Below are 12,045 nucleotides of genomic sequence, written 5' to 3' on the forward strand. Positions count from 1 at the left end.
CAGCATTCAGTGTTTCTTAGTATCCATGGGTCTATTTCTGCTATTTTTTAAACATTCTTTATTAGAAGGTAAATGGCATGGCATTAAATGGGATAAACTGAATTGAGAGCTACCTTTTATTAAATATAAATTAGCCACTTATTGTTCCTTCATTTTTTGAATACTTATTGAACCCTTAAGGCCTGTGCCAGGATGCTGTAATGGAAGATAGCTCTTATCCTTAATATACACACCCTGCTAAGTAAGCACAATGTGCTAGGAGAATTCCCCTGAGGAGCATCTAACTACCATCAGAGGAAGGGAGGGAAGTATTCCCTACTTCCTTACATGTGGCCGGACATATTCCATCACAGTCCTGGCTTAGCTGCATAACATTGATTATGACCTTGGAATACTCAAATTCCCAATAAGTGAAAAAAGACAGCAAAACATAGATTCAAAAATAGGAAGAAAGTATAGAGTGAGTTGTGTTGTCATAATTCCTTTTATCCAGCTTTCTTCAAAGCAGTGATGTTTACTTGGATTAAAGTGCATTTAAAAAAAATTTTTTTTAATTTATTTTATGACAGAGAGAGAGAGAGGGAGAGGTGGGGGGGAGGGGTTGGACAGAGAGCTAGAGAGGAAGAGAAAGAATCCCAAGCAGGCTCTGTGCTATCAGAGCAGAGCCTAATGTGGGGCTCAGTCCCATGAATTGTAAGATCATGGCCTGAGCTGAAAAAAAAAAAAAAGTCACTTAACCAACTGAGCCACCCAGCTGCCCCTAAAGTGCATTTTATTTATTTTTTTTAGTTTATTTATTTATTTTGAGAGAGACAAAGAGGGTGTGAGCAGGGCAGGAGCAAAGAGAGAGAGAGAATCCCAAACAGGCTCTGTAGGGTCAGTGTAGAGCCTGGTGTGGGGCTTGAACTCACGAACCATGAGATCATGACCAGAGCTAAAATCAAGAGCCAGAAGCTTTAACCAGCTGAGCTACCCAGGCACCCCTAAAGTGCATTTTAAGTAGGGATAAAGACACATTTTAAACTGTGACATACCTCAGTTTTACATCTAGCCTCTGAAGACTTAAATCTACTTTTTAGAAAAACACAAAAATCCTTTACTGTGAAACTTCGTTTTTCAAACTGACATCTATGATAGTATCTTTTCAAGGAGTCCACCAAGGATTTGAAAACTAAATAGTTTCATATTTAAATTTTCAAAATAATTTTAAAAATCTGTACAAATCTATCCTGGCTTATTTGGATGGCTGGTTTGTGAACCTTCCACTCGATTAGTTACCCAATTTGCAATTGTTTGTAATTGCCTGTTGCAAGTTGATTGCTAAGAGAGGTAGCATTTTACTTTCAGTACTGGGGTGTTTTTTTTTGTAACTTCAGTGCTCAGGTGACTATTGATGTATTTCAGTTCGTCCACCGGTTTTTCCCACCCTCCTCTTTTATGTTTATTTCTCAGTCTTGAGTACTACTGCTATAAGACATTTTAGTTGGTATAATGGAATTTCAGATCTATGCAGCCGGGAGCTATGAGGACTGACCAAGAGGGCACATTTTAAGTCATAAGGTAACAAGAGATGTGTATTTTCCATTTTCCTCAAGTGAATGGTGGAGGTATTCCTATAGTTATTGAGCACTGAATGCATGCCAGCCTTTTTATCAAGAATTTTGCATACCTCACCTTGCTCAACCCCCAAACCTCAGGAGACAGCTATTAACCCTATTTGATGAGGTTCAGAGAGTTTAAGAACCTTGCACAATGTTACATTGTAAGGATTCAAATCCAATCTCTTTGACCTGCAGGGGCAGGGTTATTTGCCATATGGAAATGATAGATACAGAAGACAGGAAGAGAAAGGAGGGAAAATATGTCTTTTAGACAAGCAAACATTAAGTTAGCTTTGCAGTATTATCTAATGCTTTGTAACCTAGGTAATGCCTGCATTTCAAAGAACTGTGTCTGTTCATTGCTGTAGTCAGCAGCCCAAGCCTATACTGTCTTATATCAGTCAAAAGGACTTGTGTATTTCCCGGCGGCTGACCTCTCAGATGCTTTCATGTTTAGCCCAGAATGTTGTTACTTGACCATTTTATACATTGTTAATTCTTAAAGAGATATTATGTTCAAAGGTTACTAAAACCTCAATGTTTTTAATGCTTCTGAGAGAGCTTAAACATTTCAGGGCTAAGCTTCATTTCAGTAAATTTGACCTATTATCCTGACATCTTAAAATTCTGCAAATGCTTAGATAATTAAGCCTTGCCGTTACAGGATTGCTATGGTTCTCTGGATTGTATTTCTGTGACTGATTTTCATACAGTTTCCCAAACTTTAGGTTACTTTAATTTTGATTTGTGACTAAATAGGTGAATACTTTGTGTGTGTGTCTGTGTGTGTGTGTATTTATTTTTTTAATTTATTTTTTTACAAATAGTTTATTGTCAATTTGGTTTCCATATAACACCCGGTGCTCATCCCCACAAGTGCCCTCCTCCATGCCCATCTCCCCCCTCCCCCCCACAACCATGAGTCCTCAGTTGGTTCTCAGCATTCAAGAGTCTCTCATGGTTTGCCTCTCTCCTTTTCCCCCACCATTTCTCCCCTTCTTCTCCCCCATGGTCCTCCATTAAGTTCCTCCCAATCCCCCTANTGTTAGTTTCCTGAGGAACCTTCACACTGTTTTCCAGAGGGTACAGCCCCTCAGGAGAACACTTTAAAAAAAAAACTCTAAATGTGGATGTACTGCAATATTCTTATTATTATAATAAAATGAGGAAAAATAATATAACTATTATTTTTTTCCCTTTTTAAAAAAGTTTTTTTTTAATGTTTATTTATTATTTTGGGTTTTTTTTTGTTTTTTTGTGTGTTTTATTTTTTTCTGTTTATTCTTTTTTTTTTTTTACAAATAGTTTATTGTCAAATTAGTTNATTCTTCTGCATGTTGCTGTCCAATTCTCCCAACACCATCTGTTAAAATATAACTTTATTATTTAACTGCAAAGCTCAGAGTTCAAGAATGAGGGTGACTTTGAACATGAGAAGCCTTCCAGAACAGGAACAAAAACCTCTATCAGTAGTCTGTGAATGTCCATATCCCTTTATGTATTTGTTTGCTTTTGGTGTGTCTAGAACACTTGATGGTCTTATGTATTTGACAGCTTGTTTTGGATTTGGTTATATGACAACTATACCCTGAGGTATGAGTTTTACAACTTGGAGATTTTCTGAGCAGGCGATTCCACAGAGAAGTGCAAACCAGTATAACCATCTTAGGTTTGATGTTTGAGAAAAATGTCTACTGCTACAGATACAGAAAGTGAAAATTCAACTGCTATGGAGAGGCAGAATAAGAAGAAAGGAGAAAAATCAAAATGCTAAAGAAGACAAGATGTAATTATAAAACTAGGAAAGAGATGATTAGAAGCTTCCATAAACTATTTGGGTCTTATTTGCTAAGTAATTGCTTATGTATACAATAGTTCTCCCGCCCTAAGTCCCCAAAGCAAATGCGGTGGGCATTTTCACCTCACATTCTACACATGATGTTTTGTTCTGATTTTATACATTCTTTGAATCTAATACCCGGGAAATGTGTCTAAATCAGTAATTCTAGGTTTTGACAATGGTTTTGAAGTAGAAGAGAGTCATGGCATGAAGAGAAACTGAATAGAAATGTGTTTAACCTGCATGTGAAGGGATCATCAACATGAAGCCTCTAGGGGAAAATTAAGGTGTTCGTGGGATTTATAATGAGTAATAACATGGCACATATAGGAATAAGCATTTATTGACCATTTTCTAGTGCTAGGCACTATATTGAGCAGTATGGACATAGTCGAAAACAGACTTGGACCCTGTCCTGTAAGTATATTAAGAAAGAGAGACAATGGCCAAGTACTTATAAGGGCTTAGAGAGTTCCAGAAGGAAAGTACAGGGAGTTAAGGAAATACATAGGGAGGGGTTTAGCCTCATCTAGGAATTCCAGGTAGTGTCACTGAAAAAAGATAAATATTAATTAATCAAAGCAATGGAGTTGTGAGGAAAGGAACCTCCGAGGTAGACATGCCATTCATCTCCATGATGGAGAAAGGTATTAGGAAACAAATACATAAATGCAAATTGAAAAGGGCTGTCAAGAACCAATAGACACCATGAGAGGAGGACCTTTTTGAGAAAATGATCTGGGAAGACCTCTTTGAAGAAATGATAGTCCAGATGAAAGCTGAAGAGTAAGAAAAAAATCAGCGACGAAAAGAGTCGGGAGCAAGGTGTTTCAGGTGGAGAAGACAGGACATGTGAGGGTCTTGAGAAGAGGTCTTCCTTTGTATATTTTGGGAACTGAAAGTAGGCCCGAGTCCTCAAACATGACGTGTTATGAAGAGATTAGCTTGAAGAAGGCAGGGGCCAGATTTAGCCCGATTGGTAGACTCAGTTATGGGGGAGCGCTTGGGGGTTGTTGACAGGTGGCTTGACAGCATGCACAGAGACCTCACAGTGCTGGAATACAAGGAAATTGAGGCCATGAAAAATTAAAATGGTTTCTAAATGTTTTTGCACACTGTAAATGATAGAGCCAGCGTTTGAACCTAAGCTTATTTAATCCAAAGCTCTGGCTCATGGGAAGGTATGTGTGAGTGAATCACGTACACTAATGATTGACAAGGAAGTGCGCTGAGAGAAACATATTCAGAAAGAACTCAGGGACTTTTCAAAATCCCCACTCCCTAGAGAAGGACCCTATGAATGGACAATCGTAGATGTTTTTGATCTAACTTTACCCAGATCAAATGCTAAAGGAAGAACAAAGTTAATTAAAAAAACAAAACTAAAGGCCCTCTAAAAAGTTCATATGCAAATGATCCTTAATTTTAATTTTTATTATTAAAAAATTTTTTAATGTTTATTTTTGAGAGAGAGTGAGAAAAAAAGAGAGAGAGAGAAACAGCGCGAGTGGAAGAAGATCAAAGAGAGACAGACACAGAATCTGAAGCAGGCTCCAGGTTCCGAGCTGTCAGCACAGCGCTTGATATGGGGCTCAAACCCACAAACCGTGAGATCATGACCTGAGCCGAAGTCATAGGCTTAACCGACTAAGCCACCTGGATGCCCCCATCAGATGATCTTTTTAAGTTCTCTTTATTTACTTAAATATGTGAAGGCAAAAACATTTTTTTGGACGTGAAATGTTCTCATATTTTATGAATACAAATGAAATAGATTCTTCCCTCCTTTCTTACTTCTTCGTGGTCCATTTTTCACTAGTTTCCTTTGCTATTGAAATGTTGTGCCTTGGCTTTTGGAGTCCCCTAAAATTATGTTGTGTCTTTTATTGATGGTGACAGTCAAATACATAGTGAGCTGGCACCTGCTTCCTAATTCCCCATCCATGTTGGCACAAAAGGGTGTCTTCCGCTGGGCACCTTGGATAGTGAAGTGGGGTCATGGCCACTGAGCAGCTCACAGAGACACACTTTTTATCTCTTATTCCAAGGTGGTTTCCGTAGTTTTCTCAGTTGCCTTCTTGAAGAATCCTTCTGCTGAAGAAAATGACAATGACCATTTTCCAGAGTCTTTGATGAAAGAATGGATTAAATCATCCGATGGGAGCAAAGGGTTTGAACTAAAAACATAGCCTAATCATCGTGGTGAACACCGTCTGTTCACTGGTGATCTGGGCAAGTGAGGGAGTCCTGGAGACCTGACAGCTGGCTGGCGGATTTCTGAATGAGTGAGGAAATTTTCCAGTTCATCTGTGTAGAATTTAGTCCGACATTACAACATTAGGCTACCCATCTGCAGCCTGCAATTGGTATAGACAAGAGAATCACTATTACTTTGTGGAGACAAGCCACAAATCTGGAATGAGGCAGACTGGCATGCCTGTTTGGGGTTGGCAGGGCCGAGGTTTAGTCTATTGTTGCAGGCCTGCTTGCCAAAGGAGAGTGAGAGTCCAATTGCATTAGGCCCTCATCACACACAATGTCTTCGAAGGGACAGAATGTGGGGAATGAACTGAGAAACTCTGACTTTACGAAGGCGGCTGTTCATACTCCCTTGCTTGTTGTTTGAGCCCTTCCTAATGGCCTGGTGTCTTTTCATTCCAAAGGCCATTTATTACCAGAGTTAGATGGCTCTGTTTTGATGCTGATATCAGTTTATGGGTTATTATATCCATTTGCAAATCATGACTCAAAAGAGGAAACTCTGGGATGCGAAACACTCCATATGTCCATAAATCACAAATTGAATCAAAGTTGGCAACACGAAAGTGATTGTGTGGGGAGTTCAAAAGCTTCAGTCAGGCAACCTTTATTGTACCTCCGATATTGTATCTACAATGCTTAGGGGACTGCAAAAGAAATAAGGAATATGGAAGAGTATATGCAGAAAGGAACTTAAAGGTCATACGGCCCAAATGCCCTTCTCAAATAGAAGACTGGTTCTTTGTCATTGGCCTTGTTTTTTAAATGAGAGGGTGGCNACCTGTGTATTGGCCCAAGTAGAGCAAATAGAATGTGGCCTTTATTTATTTGTTTGTTTGTTCATTTTCATTCCAGCAAAACTGATTGGTTGACTCTAAAATAGTTATACTATTATTAATATTAAGGAAAAAACAATAAAAGTGGTTGCAACTTATTGAGCTCTTACCAAGTGTCAGTCATTTTACAAGCATTCTGTCTTTCATCCCCACAAAATGCTGAGGTAAAAGTTAACGTTAGTTTCCATTAAAATACGTGAGGGTTTTGAAGTTCACCTAGATTGCATGACTTGCACAAGATCAGAGAGGAGAGCGATGGACACAGTCGGCACTTAAACTGAGGTGAAGAGCCTCTGCTTGTCTTTATGTGGGAGGAGAAAGTAGATGTCGAGTTGTCAAAATGAGGTAAATACTTTTTCCAGCACTTTTGAATTGGGTATCTGAGGACAAATCTTTTCCACTCTGAGTCTCAGTTTAGTCATTTTAAGTGGCAAAAATAGTGGCCTCTAAACACACAAGGCAGTTGGATGAACATAAAGAACAATAAATGTGAACTTGTTTAAAAATTTAAGAGCATTATTAACGTGATCTTTCATTGAGGCAGCACACATTAGTCAGCACTTTGCTAGCTCAGTGCTGGAATCATGGGATGTGGTGGAGGCCAGAGGATTCAGCTTAGTGTGAGAAGAGGTGAGCACATGACTCCATTGTGGTAATCATCATGGCAGCGAGAGGAGAAAGGACACTGTCTGCAGAGGTTGAAGATGACTTTATAGAAGAAGCAGTGTCCTAGCATTTTGTCAGATGGAGAAGTAGGCTTATGTCAGGCCAAGAAACATCATAATGAGAAGGAGAGAGAAGAGCAAAGAGTGTGTTATCATTGGAGTGACAAAAAATATATATTTAATTGACGTATAATTAACACACAGTGCTATGTTTGCTTCAGGTGTACAACATAGTGATTCAACTAAAAAATATACGTGTCAAATGTTTATATATTTATTTTGAGAGAGAGAGAGCAACTAGGGGAGGGAATAGAGAGAGAATCCCAAGCAGGCTCTGCACTGTCAGCACAGAGCCAGATGCAGGGCTCCGTCTCAGAAACTGTGAGATCATGACCTGAGCGAGGATCAAGAGTTGCATGCTTAACAGACTAAGCCACCCAGATTTCCCTCAACTAAAGTATATTTTTAAATAAGTTTGTTATTTTATATTCACAGAAGAATTGTGACAGTAGTACAGAGAGGCTGTCTCATGCTGGTGTAGTGAAAGGAGCTGCCCCATGTCTGCCCACCTGCAACGGGTGGTGGTGAGGAACGGCTCCAGCTTTCTGATTAAGAGGAATGAACAGATAGACAACACTGAGCCCAGTAACCTTAAAGCTCACAACTCTTTCTGCTACAGTGGGCTGATTCACTGCAAGACTGTGGGTGTGGAGCTGGGAGCACAGGGCAAAGGTATAGTGGTTGGTGGTCATGAAGCACAGATCCCTCCAGCAAAAGCCTGCCACCACCCAAGTGCTGACCACCATTAACAAGAATGCCTGGGCCACCCTCAGCAGCATCAGGCCCATGATCCACAAGAAGTTATGGCCCAGATCTGTGCATGGCTGCCATTTGCAGAGCCAGTGCCAAATTCTGCAGCCAGAAGCCTATGATGGTGAAGAGGCAGGAGACCCTCCCCACCAAGAGCCCCTGAGCACCTGCTCCCCACCCCCAAAGCATAAAAGATGTCCACCACCTAAAAAATATTGCAGAGAGATTCATACATACACCCCACAACCAGATTCCCTTATTATTCGTATCTTACATTAGTATGATAAAATCATCACAATTAGTGAAGCACTAGTGACACATTATTAACCAAAGTCAATACTTTCTTCCAGTTGCCATAATTTTTACCGAATGTCTTTTCTTTTCTGGGATCCAATCCAGGATACCACACTGCATGTAGTCATAATGTGTCTTTAGGCTCCTTTTGGCTGTGACAGTGGTTTTTGTTGTATTTGATGACATTAAAAGTTTTGAGGTGTACTTGTCAGGCAATTTGTAGACTCTCCCTTGTGTAGAATTGGTCTGTTTTCTTCAATAGATGCATTGATATGTCTATCACTTTTGACGTTAACAATTATCACCTGGCTTAGGCAATGTTTATCAGGTTTCTCTGCTATCCTGTTGCTCTTCCAACCCCTCTTTGCATCCTCTTTTGGGTGTTTTGGAAGCAAGTGGCCGTGCACAGCCCTATTCAGAGAGTGGGGAGTTATATTCTAACTCCTTGAGGGTGAAGTAGCTACATAAGTTATTTGCAATTCCTCTGCATGAATAATTTATTATCCCCATTTATTTATTTAGTCAGTCATTTCTATATACCAGTATGGTCCCGTGAATATTTATCTTATATTTCGTATTTTAATCCAAATAATTCTTTGTTGCTTAAATTGTTCCAGCCTTGGCCATTGGGAGCTTCTTCAGTTGGTTCTTATGTCCCTTTGACCTATTCCTTTCATTATCATTTTCCCCCCGTACGTTTTGGCACTGTATACTTTGTCTGTTTTTTATTTTGTCCTAGAATCTTCTATTTCCCCAAAGATTCCATGTTCTGTGTTTTGGAGAGTGGTATTAGAAATCAAGATCTGGGTGCTAGGTGTCTTTGTTTCTACTGCAATGTCATTGCTTCCAGGCTTGATGGAGAAAGGAAATATGTACAGGGTAGATACACATATTTATAAATATTTTTTTATGTGCCTGCCTATGTCAATATTGAACTAAACATGAGTTTATAGTCAGGTGCCCAACTTTGGTGCCATTACACCATGAATCATTCTAGACTTCTCTTGTAGATTCTTTGGGATTTCAGACACAGCAGTTGTGTCAATAGTAGTTTCATTTCTTCCTTTCCAACATGTATAACTTTTATATATTTTTCTTGTTATGTTGTACTAGCTAGGGCTTCCATTAAGTACTGAAGACGAATGATGCAAGAAGACATTTTTGACTTCTTCGTGATCCTAGGGAGGAAGCATCCATTAAGTCTGATGCAGAATATAGGTTTGTGATAGTTGTTCTTTGTCAAGTTGAGAAAGTTTTCTTCTATTCCTGGTTTTCTGACAGTATTTTTTTTTAAATAATAAGTAAATGTTAGATTTTGTCAAAAAGAATTTTGGCATTGATTGATAATATCACATGACTTTTCTTTAGCCTGATGATGTGATGGATTACATTAATTGATGTTTGAATGTTGAATCTTTCTTGCATACCTGGAATGGATTTCACTTTGTTGTAGGTTTTAATTCTTTTAAAACATCAGCAAATAGAACCCAAAAATATTTTACTGAGGATTTTTTGTCTATGTTTATGTGAATTATTCTCTGTAGGTGTGTGTGTGTGGGAGGGTAATGTTTTTATTTTGTTAATAGGGCAATGTTTGCCTTATAGAATGAGTTTGGGAGACTTCTCTCTGGTTTTATTTTCTGAAAGAGATTATGAAGAATCAGTATTATTTCTTCCTTAAATGTTTGGTAGAATTCACCAGTAAAACCATTTGGGCTTGGTACTTTTCTTTTTGGAAGTATATTAATTGTTGAGACAATTTCTTTAATAGATAGGGTTTTTTCAAGTTATTTCTACTCACATGAATTTTAGTAGATTGTATCTTTCAAGAAATCGGTCCATTTCAACTTTGTGAGGACAAAGTTGTTCATAATATTCCTTTATCATCCTTTTAACGTCTTTGATATAAAGAGTAATGAAAACTCTCTTCTTTCTGATTTGTGTTAATTTATGTCTTCTCTTTTTTCTTTGTTATCAATTTTTATTGAACTTAAAAAATAGCTTTTCTCTGTTGTTTGGATGTTTTAAATTTCATTGATTTCTGCTCTAATTTTTATTATTTTGTTTTTGCTTGCTTTCTGCTTAAATTACTCTAGTTTCCTAAAGAGGAAGATTATATTATTGATTATTTTACCTTTATTTTAATATGTTCATTTAATGTAATATATTTCTCTGTAAGCACTGCTTTTGCTACTTCCCTAATAATTTGATAACTTGTATTTTATTTTCATCTAGTTCAAGTACTCAAAAATTTCTCGTAAGACTTCTTTGATCCATGTATTATCTAGAAGTCTGTTGTTTAATTTCAAATATTTGGGGGATTTTCCACCTATCTTTCTGTCACTAATTTTCAGTTTTAATATATTTTGTATGGTTTCTGTGCTATTTTTGGTGAGTGATTTATGGCCTAAAATGGAGTCTACACTTGTGGATATGAGCTGGAGAAGAATGTGTATTCTATTGTTGGATGGACTATTCTATAAATGTCAGTTAGAGCAAATCAAATGATAGCGATGTTAAGGTCAACTATGTGCTTACTGATATTGTGCCTCCTTGATCTGTCTATTACTGACAAAAGTATGTTGAAGTCTCTGACTATAGTGGATTTATCTATTTCTCCTTGTAGTTATATTGTTTTTTGCCTCATATGTTTTGATGCTTTCTTGTTAGATGCATACACGTTTAGAATTGTTATGTCTTCTTCGAGAATTGGTCACTTTATCATTATGTAATGCTTTCCTTGTCCCTTATAATCCTTTATCTAAATGTAGACTTGTCAGAAATTAGTATGCCTACTCCAACTTTTATGAATTAGTGTTAGCATGGTATGTCTTTCTCAATCTTTTTACTTTTAACTTATCTCTGTCTTTATATTTAATGTGGGTTTCTTGTAGACAACATAACTTTGGGTCTTGGGTTTTTATCCACTTTGGCAATCCCAGGTTTTAATAGGTGTATTTAGATCATCCATACTTTAAGGTGATTATTGATATAATTGCATTAATATCTACTGTGTTTGTACCCATTTTCGATTCCTTATCCTTGTCATCTTTTTATTTTTTTCTGTTTTCTGTGGGCTTAACTGAGAAATTTATATGAATCCATTTTATTTCCTCTGGGCATTACAATTATTCTTCTTTTTAAAATTTTAATGCCCTATAGTTTACATATACTTTTTTTAACAATCTAATTCCATGTTCAAATAATACTATATTGTTTCACATGTATTATAGGTACTTTATAACAGGGTACTCCCAATTTCTCCCCTTGTGATATTGTTGTTATTTATTTCACTTAGTCATGTGTTATAGTCATCCAGTACATTGTTACTATTATGATTTTAGACAGTTATTTTTTAGAACCGTTAAGAATAAAGAAAGTAAAATCATTTATTCCTTCTTCATTCTCTTCTTGTCTTTAGGTAGATCCAAGTTTCTGATTTGTATCATTTTCTTTTTGCACAAAAAACTTCTTTTTGGATTTCAGGGCAAATCTGTTAATGATGAATTCCCTCAGTTTTTGCTTGTCTGGGAAATTCATTATTCTCATTCCCTTATAAAGAATAACATTAGTTGCTATAGAATTCTAGGTTGTTGATTTTTTCTTTCAACACTTTAAGTATTTCACTGCACTCTTTTCTTCATTATATCATATTGGTAAATTATTTTTTTTCCCTCTGTCACCTTTCAAGATTTTCTTAATGTCTTTTGTCTTCTGCAGTTTTAATATGATATGCCTAG

General features: G+C 37.3%; 1 pseudogene; it reads left to right on the plus strand.

The window, feature by feature from the left end:
• Nucleotides 1-7,758: 7,758 nt before the first annotated feature.
• Nucleotides 7,759-8,174, plus strand: LOC144238536 (large ribosomal subunit protein eL28 pseudogene; annotated as a pseudogene).
• The last annotated feature ends 3,871 nt before the right edge of the window (nucleotides 8,175-12,045 follow it).

This window comes from Crocuta crocuta, unplaced genomic scaffold, assembly GCF_008692635.1.
Source record: "Crocuta crocuta isolate KB4526 unplaced genomic scaffold, BGI_CrCroc_1.0 scaffold606, whole genome shotgun sequence".
Classification (NCBI taxonomy): domain Eukaryota; kingdom Metazoa; phylum Chordata; class Mammalia; order Carnivora; family Hyaenidae; genus Crocuta; species Crocuta crocuta.